Source organism: Canis aureus, chromosome 8 (assembly GCF_053574225.1).
Source record: "Canis aureus isolate CA01 chromosome 8, VMU_Caureus_v.1.0, whole genome shotgun sequence".
NCBI classification, from domain to species: domain Eukaryota; kingdom Metazoa; phylum Chordata; class Mammalia; order Carnivora; family Canidae; genus Canis; species Canis aureus.
Genome location: NC_135618.1, coordinates 74,022,513 through 74,040,333, shown reverse-complemented (window position 1 = coordinate 74,040,333; position 17,821 = coordinate 74,022,513). Strand labels below are relative to the sequence as shown.

Below are 17,821 nucleotides of genomic sequence, written 5' to 3'. Positions count from 1 at the left end.
TGCCCCCAGTAGATGCTTCATTTTATGAATGAGTAAAGTGGAGTTTGGGTTACAGTCTCTCCCTCATGCTCTAAGTCTTCATTTTCCTGACAACATGCTTGGTTTTGAGGTTTTCCGTCACCTCTGAGAACTATGGTTGAAGATCACTAGTTATGACACCATGTAGGATGTAGCCCCTGCCAGATGGGACTAATTAATTGATTAGCCTCAGCTTGGGTGACAGTGGCAGAAACTGAGATAAGGAGAACCTGGCTGTGGCTCTCAAGGGCCTTTTATTTTTTTCTCCTCCTTCCTCCATCCCTCCCCATTGCCCCATGACTCCTTCTTCAGTGGGTGTTTAAATTGCAAACTGAATTGTTCTTGCATCATTTCATATGTATTGGTTTATTCTCTTTAAGCAGATATTGCTCTCGTAGAGGGTTGGGGCTGTATCTTTTCAAGTGGTGTGCTGGTAAAATGTTTTATAAATGGTTCTCTGGAAAAGAAAAAAGCTCTGGTTTGTAACGTGTACAGATTTCTGAGGTATAAAAAGCCTCCCACAATGGCCAATTTCAAGCTACCAATGGGATGTCACTGAAGCCAAAAAGAGATGTGCACAGTTGGCTCTCAGGAGTCAGCATGAGCCAGTTAGAGCTGGTTTCAGCACACTCTGGGACTCTGAGAACAGACAGCGTGGTGCCGGGCTCACACAGTAGGTTCTCAGGAATTGCTTGTTCGATAGCACCTCTACCAAGAGGTTGAGCAGGAAAAGAGGGGACAGAGAGAAAGTACTGCTTACACTGCTTATACCTCTTAGGGCATTTGTTGTTAGTGCCTGTGAAAAGAGATCCTTCCCTAAATGACTTTCCATTTTCTATCTGTGGCCAAATGGTCTAATCTCAAATACATTTGGGATCACATCACCCTTACAAATCTTCAGTGGCTCCCTATCATCTATAAGATTAACTCTAAATGCTTTTGCGTGGCATTCAAAGTCCTTGAGGGTCTGATGCCCACCTGCCTTATCAATCTCACCGCCAGCATTCCTTGCCATGGATTCCATGTCCCATCCATGCTACACTTCTAACCCACTCCAAATATCATGGTTTTAAGCCTCCTGATCTCAATATGTGTGATGGTCTTTGTCTCACTTGCCTTTCTTCCACTCACCAATTGGAGGAGAATTCTTTACTTAACTCCTAAGAGCTCACTATGTGTTGTCTTCTTTATGGGGCCAGGTCTGATACTACTTGGGCAGTTAGACTCTCCTTAAAGTGCTCCTTGAAATCTTTATGTATATATTTACTTTAAAAAAGATTTTTATTTATTTATTTGAGAGATTGAGAGAGAGTGTGTGAGCAAGAATGCGCACAAGCAGAGGGAAGGGCAGAGGGAGAGGGAGAAATAGACTCCCCACTGAGCATGGAGCCTGATCCCAGGACCCCAGGATCATGACCTGAGCTGAAGTCAGACACACCCAACCTACTGAGCCACGCAGACGCCCCTCCTTGTAATCTGTTGATAACTCTATTAAAGCATCGATTACTCTGCATAACATTATTACATTAATGTTTATCAACTGTGAGCTCTTTGAGGGCAAAGAATATCTATTTGTTTTATCCCTCACACCTAGTGCTATGCCAGCACATAGCAGGTACGCAACAGCTGTGTGTTAAATCACTAAGCAGAGTGACAACTGGACTTCACCTCTCCTCATTCACCCTGTCTCTGATTCCACTGCATAATTAGGAATTGGCAGCAGTTTCAATTCTTCCCTCCCTACCTGGGCTTGGACCAATACTAAAAAGTTTTATTTGGTTGACTGTTGTCCTTCCAGGCAGATGAAAGTGGTAACTCAACCCTTTCTTTCTTATCAACCCCTGCATGTGTCAGAGCATTTGAATATGGTGTGTGTGGGAGCTCCAGCTCTCTGGTGACTTCTCTCGATTTAATTAGTCTGACCTTCTGCGATAATCCCCTTTGGATGTCCCTGGCTCCCCGCCCCCCTCCACTTCTGTATCATATTCAGGCTTCTGCCTTCATCAGCAAAAGACCAACTGCTCAGCTCAGCCTGTAGCATAATTCACAGCTTGGCTCTCAGAAATGAACTTTTACTCCAACGGAGCTGCTCTTAGCATTAAAATTGGCCTGAGAGAGCTAGGAAAGTTTATCTTGGAGCCAGCATGGGGTCCATTCCTCCAAGTCAAATATTTCTCTTTAAAACTAGAATGAGCTTTAGTGTGGCACTACCAATGGCTTCCTGAAATATTGGTATATCTTTAAACATTAACATTTAGTTACAGTGCTGAAGGCTTTCTGGAGAGTTTTTAAGTCTCTCCCTGCTCCTCCTCTGAATAACCAGGGCTTTCATGCACACTTTCCTTTCATTTCAGAGCATGCAATCTCTCTGGTGGGGAGGGGAAATGTATTGAAATAGCTCAATACTGGGCTAATCAAACAGCTATTTATTTTCAGTCCAGCCTCCTAGGACTTTCCAAATGAGGTAGAGAGGTCACTTTAGAAATGACCCCTGGAACTTCTGGTCTTTGGGATGCTAGGAAAATTCTAGGGAGTTTAATGTTCTCCTTTAAACCCTGAGGCCAGGCTACATTGTTGCTCTTTTATCCATATCCTATTTCTCTTACTATTTTGGAATAAAAATATAGCAGTGTATGAAAAAATTTGGTCTTTCTCAGCAGTGTAAGATGGAATGGGGTAATTTACATCATGGGTTTATTCAACACTGATTGATACATACCCTGGACCAGGAATTAGCCTATCCACTGGAGATACAGAGGTGAGGCATGGCCATTGCCAACGAGAAATCCACAGTGGAAAAGATGGACATGCTAACAGAGAAGTACAATTGAGACACATTAACAAGGTATCTGGAACCCAGAGCAGAGGACAGCTAGCTTGTTGAAGAGAACTGGAGAAGTTGTCACTGGACTTTCTACAGGGAGCACTCTGGGCAATGCCGTGGCACCCCGAGGGGCGGGTGGGAGCAAAGGGTGGCTCGAGTACAGGGAACACAGGAGTAGGGCATTGGGTGATAAGGCTGGAAGAGTCTTTGGGACGACACTCTAAGAGGCTTTTCACGCAGTTCTAAGGGAATTGGATCTCTCCTAGTGGCACTGTAGGCATGGTCAGATCTGAAACAGAGTAGGGGTATGCTCTGGTTTGAATTTTTAAAAGATAATGGGCAATGGTATGGCAGAGAGAGGAGTGGAAGCCAGTTAAGAACATTATGATGATAGATTGGGAAAAGAAATTATTTGGGTCTCAATGAAGCCCACGGCAGCAGAGTGATGGGAGGGAGTTTGTCTGCAGCTGCCGATTAGGATCATCATTGGGGACTCAGAAGGTGACACTGGTGACAGCAGCCATCAAACACCATGGCTGCTGAGGAACCTGAATCATTAGGAGGGAATGTGGGAAGCTTGATATCATGGTAATTCATTGAGAAGAGGTGGGAGCAGGTGTTTCAGGGTCAAAGGGCCACTGAGATTGTGTGACAGAGCATTGAATATCCACACGTTCACCCACACTTCCCTGCTCCCTTGCCATTAAGTGGGGCCATGTGACTAGTTCTGGCCAATGACCTGTATGCAGAAGTCATCTCTGATGCTTCTAGGATGAAGCCACTAAGAGCTGGCTCATCCCTCGCCACAGTGTCTTGGAAGCCATGTCTTACTGATGCAGCTGTAAGAGGCAAGTCCCCTGTACCCATGGATCACCATTGAAAAGGAAACTGCTCTGGGGAATTGCCAGATCCATGGTGAAATTGGCATGAATAAGAAATGAACTTTTATTGCTGAGCCACATATATTTTAAAGCTCTTTGTTAATGTAGCACAACCTATCCTATCCCGACAAAAATACTTCCCTCTTCTCTAAGGCTGGCACAGTCTGGGGGAGCTGGGAGGAGGGCAGTATCTATGACTGCAGGTTATTTTAGCTCCTTTACCACAAGCATCAGAAGAGCATTTGGAAGGAACCCCACAGCAGAGGCATGCTTATCTGCCTCAGAGCGCTTTGGCTCCCCTTGGCTGGAGTATATGACAGTTTCCTCAAGCAGGCAGCCCCTTGGGAGAAAAAAAAAAGATTATATGGTGAAATGCCAGAGTCCTTCACGATGCCAGAGAGATTGACAGCAATTCTTAGTACTCCTGGAGTATGTGTCATCTTGAGAAAGCATAAATGTATTACAAGCCTCCGGGGGCAGGATGAAAGCTTCTCTGGTCATCAATAGTATATGCCTCTTGTCAAGCCTGAGGCAGAGAAAGAAGCCCCAGTGGGAAGGGGATTCATAATCATGTGCTGGAGGAGGAATGGCTAAGGAACCTGGGGATGTTGGGTCCTGGAGGAAAGAGGACTTGGTGGGGGTTCCATGATTGGGTCTTTAAAAATTCAAGGGCCGCTATGTGAGAGAGAGCAGATTTATTTCTGGTGGCCCTGAAGGGCAGAGATAGACCAACAGATGGGCATTACATGAAGACAGATTCTAGCTCAATAGAAGGATGAACACGCTACAGACCGAGCTGATGGAAAATGGATTGTTAGGGCTGCCTCAGTGTGTGGTGAGTTCCTCATCACTGGAAGTGTTTCACCACAGGCTGGAAAACCACTTGGTAGAAGTTGCTGTGATAAAGGGAGAAGTGAAGGAGGAGACAGGCCAGGGCTTAAATACCTGTTCGACTTCCACTCCTGCTCCAAGGCTGTGTGATCTGGGGCAAGTCAAGTGCCCTTTCTGAACTGGTGGTTTTAATTATGAGTAATAATAAGTCCTACCTCTTATTCCCTATAATAAGATATATGATGTGAAATATATTTACAAGCTGATTTGAGAAGTACTGATAGTAACACCTACATCAAGCAACACCTTCATAGGACCTCGTGTTTATTGGACAATTATCTGTGCCAGCACCGTGCTTTGCATATCATCTCATTTGACACTGACAGAAACCATTTGAGACAGATGCTATCTCCATTTTGCACATGAGAAAGTAGAGGATTGGAGTGACTTGTCCAAGGTCACACAGCCAGAATGTGGCCAACCTGGGATTCTAATCAAGGTATGTCTGACTTTGGAATGTAAACTCTTACTCAGCTTGTTAGAGCTCTTCAAGATCAAAATAGGAGATGTGTGTGTGGCTACTCTGAATACTGTAAAGAACTAAGGGTTTATTTAAAGGGTGTCATTGGAGAGACAATGGATCTTGATGAAATTAGCTTTTCTTCTAATATCTTCTTCTATCATTTTATGCATGCTATTCTGTTGGGTATGGTGGATGTTTTACAATGGATATGTTCCAGTTACCTATGGCTAGACAATAAACTATTCCAAAATGCAGTGACTTAAAAATGACAATAAGTATTTTATGATTATTTCTCATGCTACCAGAAATAAGCTGGGCTCAGCTAGTGATTCGGGATCTCTCATGTGGTCGCAGTCAGTTGACAGCTGGGGCTGGAGTCATCTCAATGGCTTCTTCACTACATGTCTATGTGGTGTTACTGCTGTTTGCTGGGACACCCTCATGGTTTGGGTTTCCCCATAGGATGGTGACTCTGTTTCAATAGTGAGCTTCCCCATAGAGCCAGGTTGTTTTTTGGCTTAGCCTTGGAAGTCACAGATCATTGCTTCCTCCAGAGTTGCAAATGCTTCCAGATTCAAGGGGTGGACTATAGACTGGCACATCTCAATAGGAGGGATGAGAAGTACATGTGAGATAGGGTGGTATTATTATGGAAGTTTTTTGAAAAAATACAATCTACCATTGGCTGATAGGATGCATTAATTCAAGACATCTTCTTGGGTGGGTTAGTAAATAAAGAGCTGGAAAAGAAAGGGCCGAGAATTTCTAGGACATTTCCATTTTGTGCTCATTTCACTTAAAAAAAAAAAACATTCTAGTTGGTATTTCTTATATTTTTTTTTTATTAACTGAAGCATTGGCATTCAACCAGGCCAGTCCCTTCATGGTCTATATTCTGTTACACATTTATGTATAAAAATGACTATCCCATAGCTTACAAAGGCAACATTTATAGTTATGTCATTTTCTTCCCAAAGATTTTGTTAGAAAGTGTTCTATGGACATTTGTTGACTGATTAAAAAAAATTCCTTTATTTTAATACTTAAAAATGTGTATGTGTGTGTGTGTGTGTGTGTGTGTGTGTGGCAGGGGTGGGTGGGTGACATTAGTCATGATTTCTCTGGTGGAAAGGAAGTCTTTGAAAGAAAACCAAGAGTTGGTGGCAGGTTTATATAACGCAGCTCTCCCCTTTGGGAAATTGTCCTTAGCCTTTATGCCTCAGATGGTCCTACAAGGAGCTGAAAAAACCTGGATTCTCTTTGACTGAAATGTATTCTGAGGAAAATATGGTTAGGGATAAAGGATTAAGCATTGTGCTTGGGTCTTTTAGTTCATGTCCGTGATGGAAAGAATTCTGTCAAGGGAATCTGGGCAAGGAGTTGGGGTATCCTGTCACCTGCTGTTGAATTTTGACAACTGGCTATGCATGCCTACCAGGCTATGTGCAGCAGAGGGGAAGAAGCAAATAAAAATAAAACGACAAGCGTGAGACACCGTCTTGGTTCTTGAGGGCGTCTTCAGTGGCTTCCCATGGTCCTGCCTTCCCCTTGTGTCTGACGTTGTGCACGTTTCCACTTCTGGGGCTGCACCGACCTGACAGCATTCAGGCATTTAGTGGCTTCCCCTTCTTGTCTCTCCAGTCCCATGGAATCCATGCAGGTGTAGTGCCTCATAAGCACTTTGATCTTCAAAGCAATGCTTTTCAGAATTTACCTCAGCAGATGGGGCACTGAGGAAGAGTTGGTTAACTCTGAGTCATGGACTAGAGTGGGACTAGGAGTTCATAGGATCACCGAGGCAGAGAAAGGGGCAGGTGGAAGAAGTGATCTCAGGCTGTAGAGAATGTTACTCTGTCCATCCACGTAGGAGAGACTACTCATGAAGTATACACATGTACATATAAAGCAAGGGGGACTTTTATGAACTAAGGAGGATGTGAACCTCTCCCTTGCCTGGCAGTGGGACCCAAAGAGGGGGACAGACGTGCAGACCGAAAAAGCCAAATATTTTACAAGAATTGTTTTAGACTTTTAAATTCTAGAGAAATCAGAATTTATAAAACACATACATGATGTGTTTGTTTCATATGTGTTCACACACATCACATACATGTATACAATTTGAAAACACACACTCAGTACACACTTAGAAATACACACATACATGGAAATAAGAGACATTTGTTTTTTTTTGGGGGGGGGAGGGTGTTACTTGTTTTACCTTCCCTGAAGATTTTTTTATTCTACCATAGAATCCCTTAAGACTCACCAGCCCTTCCCTCCCTCCATCCCTCCTCCTCCTTCCTTTTTAATCTTATTGTAGAAAATTTCAAACATACACAAAAGTAGAGGGAATAGTATAATAAATTTTGATAAAGAGCTCCTTTAAATACCTGTTCTTTGGAACATCTACAATAGAGTTCAATTTACAAAAACATTGCCTGGGAAGTTTGGAAAGACTCCCTTTTGTGTAAAGTGAAGAATAAATATATTTTATAAAATTATTCTCAGGAGGTATGTGCACATGATAAAACTATGGAGATCTTATGACCTAATATAAATCAGAAAATCCGAAAGAGATTTTCAGAAAGGCTCCTTATCTTACACATTTTTTTATCTTATACTTTTTAAAATTTGGCCTTCCCAAGAATCTAAGGAGAAACACTGAAAATATTTGTTTAGGCCAATGCTTTTGGCCAGTTTTTTACAATGTGTGACATATGATGCAGGTGACCCGTTATTCCTGTGAAATAATCAAGTGGAAAGATTTTTTTCCCCGCAAAATTGTCTAATGGTTTCACGGAATCAACCTTTTAAAGCATGATTTAAAGGTGAGACTACACTCTCACCCCAGTGCTGTGTGGCTCAATGAGGAAGGAAGACATATTTGGAGCTAGAAGGTGCACGTTCTGACTGAGGTTAACGGTCATCTGGGGGCCAAGGCAGACTGAGGAGGAGAACCTGAGAATTTGAACACAAACTGGGCCTCCATTTGTAAGGGATCTCAAAGGCGGAACTGGATTCCTGGATGTGGAAATGGAGGCCAAGAATGGACTTGACTCATAGTTGAGGAGTTCAATGTTCAAAGAGAAGTGTTGCTTCTGAGGGACCTTCCGGTGGGGGGGCAGGAGCTGTGGAGATGAGAGGGATAGATATCAAGAAGCAGGAGGACTAAAAAAAAAAAAAAAGAAGCAGGAGGACTGATGATTCAGGATGAAGTCTGTGAACCAGGTGAAGGTGTGAAAAAGCTGTTGTTAGTGGAACGGTCTTCACAGCAGGTGAGGACCCCGCAAACATTGACATGAAACAGTGGTCGGTGTCACCTGCATGGCACCATCTTGAAGGGGCACAGAGCATGGTTCTCACACTGTTGCATGTGAAAATCCCTGGGGAGCTTTAATAAATTCCCCCGCCCATGCCCAGGCCATACTCCACAAACAAATCAGAATCTCTGCAGGTAGAACTGAGGCAAACAGCATTATTAAAAGCTTCCCAAAAGGAGAAAAAATGAGTGGGAAATATCATAAAGGGAGACAGAACATGAGAGACTCGTAACTCTGGGAAACGAACTAGGGGGGGTGGAAAGGAAGGGGGGTGGGGGGTGGGGGTGATGGGCACTGAGGGGGGCACTTGATGGAATGAGCACTGGGTGTTATTCTATATGTTGGCAAATTGAACACCAATAAAAAATACATTTATATAAAAAAACAAAAACTCCCCAGGTGAGTCCAGTATACAGCCAGGTGAGAATCAGTGGCACAGGGTGACAGGGTGTGAAGACGCTGGGTTCTGTCCTGCCGCCAACACTTAACCCTTATGTGATCTTGGACAAATCACTTAGTTTGAGCTCTGAGCTCAATTGTCCAGCTAGAACTTGAAGGCCTTGGACTAAATGATCTCATTGGTGGTTTAAATAAATGACCCCAAACTTCTTTGAGAGGTAGGATCTGTGTCCCCTCCCATTGAATCTGGACTCTGTGACTTCCTGACCAGTAGAATATGGTGGAAGTGATCCTGTGCCACTTTCTGGGTCTTGGTCTTCAGAAACTGACAGATCTACTTTTTGCCTTTGGAGACACTTGTTTTGGAACCAAACTACCATGTTGAGACAAAGCCCAGACCACATGGAGAGACTGCACATAGGTGTTCCAGCGGAGACACCCATCGGAGGTGACAGTGGATCTCTAGTGTCACCTGCCAGATGTGTGTGGGGGGATGCCTTCAGATGGTACTGATCCTCAACTTGGCGGCTCTGTAAGCTTTGAATCTTTTCAGCTGATGCCCCACATAGGCCTTGTGGATATAGACAAGCTGTGCCCACTGCGTCCTGTTCAAATTCCTGACCCACACTGTCTTGGAGCATAATAAAATGGGTGTTTTACTTTCTGAAGCTTTAGAGTGCTTTGTTACACAGCAATGATAATTGGGACAATCTCTCAGCTTTACCATTTAGGGAATATTAGAGAATGATAGTATAGCAGAATTTTAAGGGGGTGGGCTCTGGAGGAAGACTGACTAGGTTCCAATAATCTTAGGTTCAAATAATTTTATAAAATATATTTATTCTTCACTTTACACAAAGGGATAAAGTGACACATGATGCAAGTGACCAATTATTTCCATGAAATAATATGTCCTGGCTCTGTGAATTAGGGTACACTACTTATCCTTTTAATGCCTGTCTCTATTTCTTCATTAGAAATGGGATACTAATAATACCTCCCTCGTAGGGTTGTCATGTAGATTAAATAACTTGATATATTTAAAGAGTGAATCCCATGCCAGTGTCTGCAATGATTATAATGATGGTGATAAAGAATTGGCTCAGCCTTGGTTTACTGTAATTTGCAAGATGTTCGAACAGAGCGTGGTGGGGTGGGGGTAGGTGGGGCTCTTGCACAATCCGGGCATGCCCTGCATTTGCCCAGCATTCGTCCCATATTGCTGAGTACTTCCGGGGACCTAAATTGTTCTTAGCTATTCAGCAGGGGTTCAAAGGCACCTTGGAATTGTGTATCGTGTCTCTGGACCTGTCACTGTCATGTTGCTCAGAAATTGGATTCTGCAGAGTGGAAACATGTGGCTTGTTGGCAAGGCAACTGGTTCATAGCAGGGACATTTCCAGGCTGAGAGAGCTCGCCTTTGTCAATTGGGTTACAGACCTCATAAAAATCTGTTTGTTTGTGTTCTTTTCTGGATGCTCAGAGACATCAGGCCACCTTGAGCGAGCTGTGAGAGGAGAGCGCTCTCCCCATATGGGTGTTTCCAGCTGCACTCCTTTCTTTATACGTCTTGGCTGCCAGACCAAGCCACTGACCTTCTAAGTGTGGGGAGTACCTGGGCCTGACGATGCCAGGATAGTATCTCTTGGTTCCATAGTGGAGTGGGGAGGGCCGGCAGCTCTGGGTGCCTCTGACTTTACTATTTTTGTTTCAAGGTAGATGGAGAGATTCAGGAGAGGCTTTACAGCTCCTATACTCCTGCACATGAAGCCATCAATTTCCATTTAAAAACCAGAAGGGTAGCTTTCTAAAATATCGAGTTTTGGATGTGACAAATAGAAATTTATGACACAAGGGTTAACTACTGAACTGTTAAGATCTGTCAGCAGTGCCATTATGAATGAAATGAGAGACTATGAAAGTTGAAAAAAATGTATGCGCTTTGGGTGGCAGTATGGGATTTGGGCAGCTGATGACAAATTCTTGGTTTAAATGCTGGCTCTGCCATCTTGGTTAAATGGCTGATTCTGCCAAATGCTGGCCCCTTGATCTTGGACAAGTTAGCCTTTTTGAGCTTCCACTTCTCTGTAAGAAAGACAAGGATAATGACATTATATCAGAGCACTGTTGTGAGGATCAGAAAGGATCAAGTCTGTGCAAAGAACTTTGTAAACCATAAAGCTTGACAGGTGTCCAGCTCTCTAGAGTGGGTTGGGGTGCCTTCATAAAGAACCCTTACACCTGGTTGTCAAGGTTACATAATGTTCCTTCTTTTGTTTATTCATTCACTCACTTATTCATTTATTCAACAAATTTATCAAGTATCTACTATGTGCCAGGCACTGGACCAGTTGGTGGGGATACAATGAATGAACAAAGCCCTAAAATGTCCATGCCCCTCTGAGCTTAATTCTGGTGGGTAGAAACAGAGATAAAATAAATGAGTAAAATGTGGTATTTTAGACAGTGATAATAGAAACAGTGTTATGCAGAAAAATAATGCAGGGAAGGGGGATGGGGACCTATGCTGTGAGGAAGTCTTTCAATTGTAAATACAGTGTCAGGGAAGGCCCTACAGAGAGGGTGGCACTTGAGTAAAGACTTGAGAGAGGTGAAGAAGAGAGCCATGACTTTACCTGGGGGGAAAGCTTTCCAGGCAAAGCAGATAGGACCTGCAAATGCCCTGGAAACACACCTGGTAGCTAGAGGGAGGAGAGAGAGAGAGAGAGAGAGAGAGAGAGAGAGAGAGAGACCCTTCCCCCAGGTAAAGGGCCAGATCATCTAGGGCTTCCTTCCAACACCTTTGGCTTTTTCTCTGAAGAAATGGGAAGCCCATGGAAGGTTTGGAGCAGAGAAAGGATATGATCCTGTTTAGTTAAAAAAAAAAAAATCGGACACCTGGGTGGCTCAGCGGTTGAGCATCTGCCTTTGGCTCAGGGAGTGATCCCGGAGTCCTGGGATCGAGTTTTACATTGGGCTCCCTGCATGGAGCCTGCTTCTCCCTCTGCCTATTCTCTTTTTTTTTTCTCTCTCTCTATCTCTCATAAATAAATAAATAAATAAATAAATAAATAAATAAATAAAATCTTTTAAAAATTTTAATTAAATTAAAAAAAATTGAAAGCAGCATTATTGAGATAAAAGTGACATACAGTGAACTACACATATTTGAAGTGCGCAATTTGATAATTTAAAAATGTTTTAATTATGGTAAAATACTCATAAAATTTGGCATCTTAACTATTTTTTTAGATATATAGGTCCTCAGTGTTAAGACCATTTATGTTGTATGACCAATATCATCTTGCAAAACTAGTACTCTATACCATTAAACAACAACCCTCCATTTCCTCCTCCTAGCTGCTGGCACTTACCATCCTACTTTTTGACTGTTAACTTGACCATTCTAGGTATCTCATCAAGGTGGAATCATACAGTATTTGTCTTTTTGTGACTGGCTTATTTCACTTAGCATAATGTCCTTAAGGTTCATTCATGTTGTAGCAGGTGTCAGAATTTCCAGCGTTTTAGATGGATAATGTTCCATTGTTTGTACATATTACATTTTGTTTATCCATTCATCTGTCAATGGACACTTGAGTTACTTCCATGATATAGCTGTTATGAATAATGCTGCTATGAACATGGATATTTAAATATCTCTTGGAGATCAGCTTTCAATTCTTTTTTGGTATAAATCCTGATGTAGAATTGCTGGATCACATGGCAATTTTATTTTTAATTTTTTAGGATCTGCCATATTGTTTTCCATAGTAGCTGCATGATTTTACCTTCCCACCAACAGTGTCCATCCTAGGGTTCTGACTTCTCTACGTCCTAACAAATGCTTGCTTTTTTGTACATTTGTTATTTTTTTTTGATAGTAGCTATCTTAATGGGTGTAAGATATTACCTCATTGTGGTTTTGATCTGTATTTCCCTAATGATTAGTGATGTTGGAAATCAAGAGTCAGATGCTTAACTGACTGAGCCACCCATGTGCTCCCGCCCAGTTTTAAAATTATGTTGTTTATTTTCTTATTTTTGAACTTTGAGAGTTCTTTGCATATTGTGGATACAAGTCCTTTGTTGGATATATGCTTTGCAAATATTTTCCCCAGTCTGTGGCTTGTTTTATTAAATTTTATTTTAACAAAGTCTTCCAAAGAGTGGATCGTAATTTTGACAAAAATCCAATTTATTAGTTCTTTGATGGATTTGTGTGTGTGTGTGTGTGTGTGTGTGTGTTTTAAGGTGTCCTCCTGCTTTGGTTTTCAGAGGATCCCTCTGGCTGCTATGTTGAGAATTGAGTGGTATACTAGGTGGAAATGAGGATACCAGTTAAGAGGCTATAATAAGAAGATAGGTAAGCAATGACAATGGTTTGGACCAGGATGGTTTTAGTGGTGGTGATAAGATGATGAGGAGTTGGGTATATCTTGAAGATAGAGCCCATGGTTGGGCTTTTCTGATGGATTGGATGTAAGGTGTGAAAGAAATGAGTCTGAGGGCCTGGCAGGATGGCATCTCTTTCCTGAGATGGGAAGGCTATTGGCAGAGCAGGTAAGGGCAAAGACTGGGAGCTTTGTGTTTGACATATTAAATTTGAGATCCTAAGTGGAGTAGGTACTTGGACATAGAAGTTTGATCTCAGTGTGATTCAGCCTCTGGTCATGCCAGGTTCTGGGTCATCTCCTGACATTTCCCTTCTTAATTTATATCCTTTGCTGAACTTGTCACTTCTTTTTCTGGAACTCATCTACTAGCCACATAAGTTCTGACTCATGTAGCCAGTTGTTCACGATTCAGGCTTGAGACCACAGCCTAGATAAATTCCATTTCTATCCCTCGGCTACACCTAATCCTATCTGTCCTTCATAAGCCTGTAACAGTGCAGGAACTAACAGCAGAGTCACTTTCCATGTATGTCTTTGTAGTAGGTGGAGATTTTTAGGCCTTGCTGATTTGGGAGAGGAAAAGCCAAGGAATGCCTCTAGCTCTTTCCCCATTTTTTTTTTAAGATTTTTTATTTATTCATGAGACACACACACACACACACACACACAGAGACAGACAGACAGACAGACAGAGAGGCAGAGAGGCAGAGACACAGGCAGAGGGAGAAGCAGGCTCCATACAGGGAGCCTGACGTGGGACTCAATCCGGGGTCTCCAGGATCAGGCCCTGGGCTGAAGACGGTGATAAACCCCTGAGCCACCCAGGCTGCCACTCACTTTCCCCCATTGATCTGACATTTGTCTCTCTAGTAGTTGGAATTATTTTCATTTGTAGATTTAAAGCTGGAGACTAACACTGGCTAAGTCTATCCTGCTCATTGAGGGTAAATTCTGGCCACATGACCAAAGGGAGAAGTAATCACATGCTCCTTGGTCCTGTGGATGACCCTCCTCACTGCCAAGCAGCATTGCTGGAATGCTGCTGTTCATTAGGAGTGGACTTGGATCCATTCCTAGCTACCTGGGAATTTTCTTGAGATGCTTCTGAGTCTCAGTTTTAAGGAAAAAAAAAAAAAGAGTTCATCTTTAAGGAAGACAATCATTAGCATTAATATATTATTGAGGTCAATACGTGCCTCCTTGATTCCTTGGTCAAGTGAAATGGTGCTACCCTTTAGTGGCCCCACATGTCCTATGGTGCCCCTAGGGGGTACATGTAGTGAGTTTGGTATTTCAAATGCTATAGATGCAGTGATCCCAGATTCAATGCTAGGCTCCCCTCAAAACGCCATTTCATTTTAGATTTTTGTATCTTCTAATTTTGTTTCCCTCCAGATTTCTAACTGTTGCATTGGAAGCAAATTAATTCAAAAAGAGAAGTGCTTTATCCACTGCACTGATTTTCATTATTCTTTATTCTCTCTTGGCCTTGTCCACTTGCAATGTTTACATTGCTATAGTTGGATTGGATTGGTACAATTTTATATTATCATTCTTTTTTTTTTTAAAGTATGCTCCACAAGCACGGGGAGCCCACTGTGGGACTTAAACTCACGGCCTGAGCTCGATCGAGACCTGAGATCAAGAGCGGGTTGCTTACCTGACTGTACCACCCCTATATTATTATTTGAGTCCTGGCTGTGTGCTCAACCTTGTGCTAAGAGCTTTACAGATATTTAAGAGCTTCATTTAATGTTTATAGTCACTCTTTAGCTACTTGTATTACCCTCTTTTATGGATAAGGAAATTGAGGCTTAGAGCAGAGATTCATAACCACCCTTTTACATTACAAGAACTTGAGATTTGGTAGCAGTTGTTCAAAAGCCACCAATTGTGCAATTTCGGGCAAGTCACTTACTTTTTCTGATTCTTAAGAATTCCCACCTATCTCCTGAGACTGTTTAGGACCAAAAGAAGTAATGTATCTGAGGGTGGCTGATAAACTGTAATTTTTATTATAGTTACAAACAATACTTTACAACCCTTCCTTAATAATTCTGTTGTTGGATTTAGATCCCTATCTATCTATTTATCTAGGTTGTTAGAGAGACATTGCCATGAATACCTAGGTACCTTTATTTTTTATTCTTTATAAATTCCTTAGGAGAAAGGGATACATTATGGAATTTTACGATGGTTCCCAATATGGATGCCAAGAACGATACTAGTTCATATGGGTACCAGCAGGGTGTGCGAGGACTGGATTTACCATAGTGTTGTAATATGGAATAATTTCTAACATTCCTCAAAGGTGGTGGGTGTATGTAAGATGCTACAACATTATCTGAGTGGGCATTTCTTTGATTGCAAGCGAAGCTAAACATTTCCCCACATGCTTGTTTACTAGTAGCATCTCTGTTTTCATGAATTGTCTTCTTCAGTTCTTCACCAGTTTAGAGATTTAAGTTTTTGGTGTCAATATACATAAGCTCTTTACGTGAACTTGTTCTATATTTTCTGTGAATGCTTTCTCCAGATGATATTTTTCCTTTAATTTTAGTTCTAGCTTTGCCAAATGGTTATTTTTTTCTAAAATGTACAAACTGTCCATCCTTTGTAATTTCTTCCAACTTAACTTATAAAGTTATTATCCCTTGTGCTTGTTTTAGCAGCACATATGCTAAAGTTGGAATGACACAGAGAAGATTAGCCTGGCCTCTGTGCCAGGATGACACACATTTGTAAGGTGTTCCATAATTTTTATGGTGTAAGAATTATATCTCAGTAAAGCTGTTACAAGAAAAACAACAACAACAAAAAAATCCCCTGGAACTTATCTTCCCTCTAAAGATCTGAAACAGTACAGGAAAACAAGTTCCTTTTCAGAGGTGAAGGTTTTATTTAAGTTTTTCCTATTCATATTCACTTGTGATATGTGACTATAATTTTCTTTTTGTGTGTTTTTACCTTTATCAGGTTTTAGGAAGAAGATCATGCTTGCCTAATGAACGTGAAGGTACTCTTATCTCTTTTTGCCCTCTGGATGTTTTATACAACATCGGAATTATCTGTTTCTTAAAAGCATGAAAATTATTCTTGTGGAAATGCTGGGACCAACTACATTTTTTACATTGTTATCAGATAATTTCTTCAATTTCTTCCTGGGTTATTATTCTGTTTAGATTTATATTTCTTGAGTTATTTTTAGTAATCTGTATTTTTCTAGAAATTATTCATTTCATGATGATTTTCACTTATTAGCCAATAACATCCTCCTTGGATTTGCAGAAAAAAATCCGTTTTCTATATTTTGTCCTATCTCCTTCCTCATTTCTAATTAAAAAATGTTCCCTTAATTGTATTTGTCAGAAATTTGTTTACTTGAGTAGTCTTATCAAAAAGACAGCATTTGAACTCATTTATCATTCTACAGCTTTATGTTTTACAATTTATTTCAACCTTTATCTTCATTTACTGCTTCTTTTAAAATTACGTTTTCCCTTAACTTTTAAATGGAAGCTTTTGTTACTATCAACTTGGATAATTCCAGCCTGAAAGGATTCTGAAGATGGAAATGAGTTCGAGGGAGAAAAAGTGATGTAGTATCATGATACATTTATGAGTCAGGGACCAGCCAGGACCACAGAGCCCGTACCAGCCAGTTCAATAGAGGGAATTCATTCGAGAAATTGTTGAGAGGTATTGGAAGAGCTGAAAAGCCCCATGGGCTGGTGGGTCAATGCATAGATGAACAACAGCAACAAGCTAGAGGGCCTGAGAGGAAGGAAGGACTGTAACCAGACACTAGGACCTGGGTGCCTGGTGGGACCCAGTAGTGCAGGTCTGATGAGAAGCCTCAGAAGGCAGAGATGGGGCAGCCCGGGTGGCTCAGCAGTTTAGCACCACCTTTGGCCCAGGGCGTGATCCTGGAGTCCCGGGATCAAATCCCACATCAGGCTCCCTGCGTGGAGCCTGCTTCTCCCTCTGCCTATGTCTCTGCCTCTCTCTTTCTCTGATGAATAAATAAAATCTTTAAAAAGAAAAAAAGGCAGAGATGGAGAGGAGGGTGGGGAAGGAGCTGCTCTTTGCCCGCCAGTCTCTTGCCAGTGCCTCTCTTTGGCAGAAAGTAACCAAAAGCCAGTTGGCAAAGGAGCCTGAGAAGTGTAATTGGCAGGGTTTGGGCTAAACAGGGAAGGGCAGCCAATGGGCCCGGGAATAGACGATGAGCAGCACCGACACCTTCCCTTCATTGCGGAGAGGTCAGAAGGGTTTGTGATGCTGGAGAGATGATAAGCTAGTACCAGGATGCTGTAGAGTCTTTGCCAAGTCCTGCTGGGCTGTAACTTCTGCACCCCTTCCTCCTCCTGACTCCTTCCTTGCTTTCCATCACTGAGCCCATTTTATTTTTTTATTTTCATTTTTAAAAATTAATTTATTTTTTAATTTTTCATTTTTAAAGACTTACTTATTTAAGAGACAGCAAACAGAGGGAGGGGCAGAGGGAGAGAGAGGAAGCGGACTCCCTGATGAGCGGAAAGCCTGATGTGGGGCTCAATCCCAGGACCCTGAGATCATGACCTTAGACAAAATCAAGAGCCAGACACTTAACCAATGGAGCCACCCAG

General features: G+C 42.0%; 1 non-coding gene across 1 annotated transcript; it reads left to right on the top strand.

The window, feature by feature from the left end:
- Window positions 1–15,852: 15,852 nt before the first annotated feature.
- Window positions 15,853–15,957, top strand: LOC144319800 (U6 spliceosomal RNA). Its single transcript, XR_013385513.1, has one exon. It is a non-coding gene; the product is annotated as a U6 spliceosomal RNA (small nuclear RNA).
- The last annotated feature ends 1,864 nt before the right edge of the window (window positions 15,958–17,821 follow it).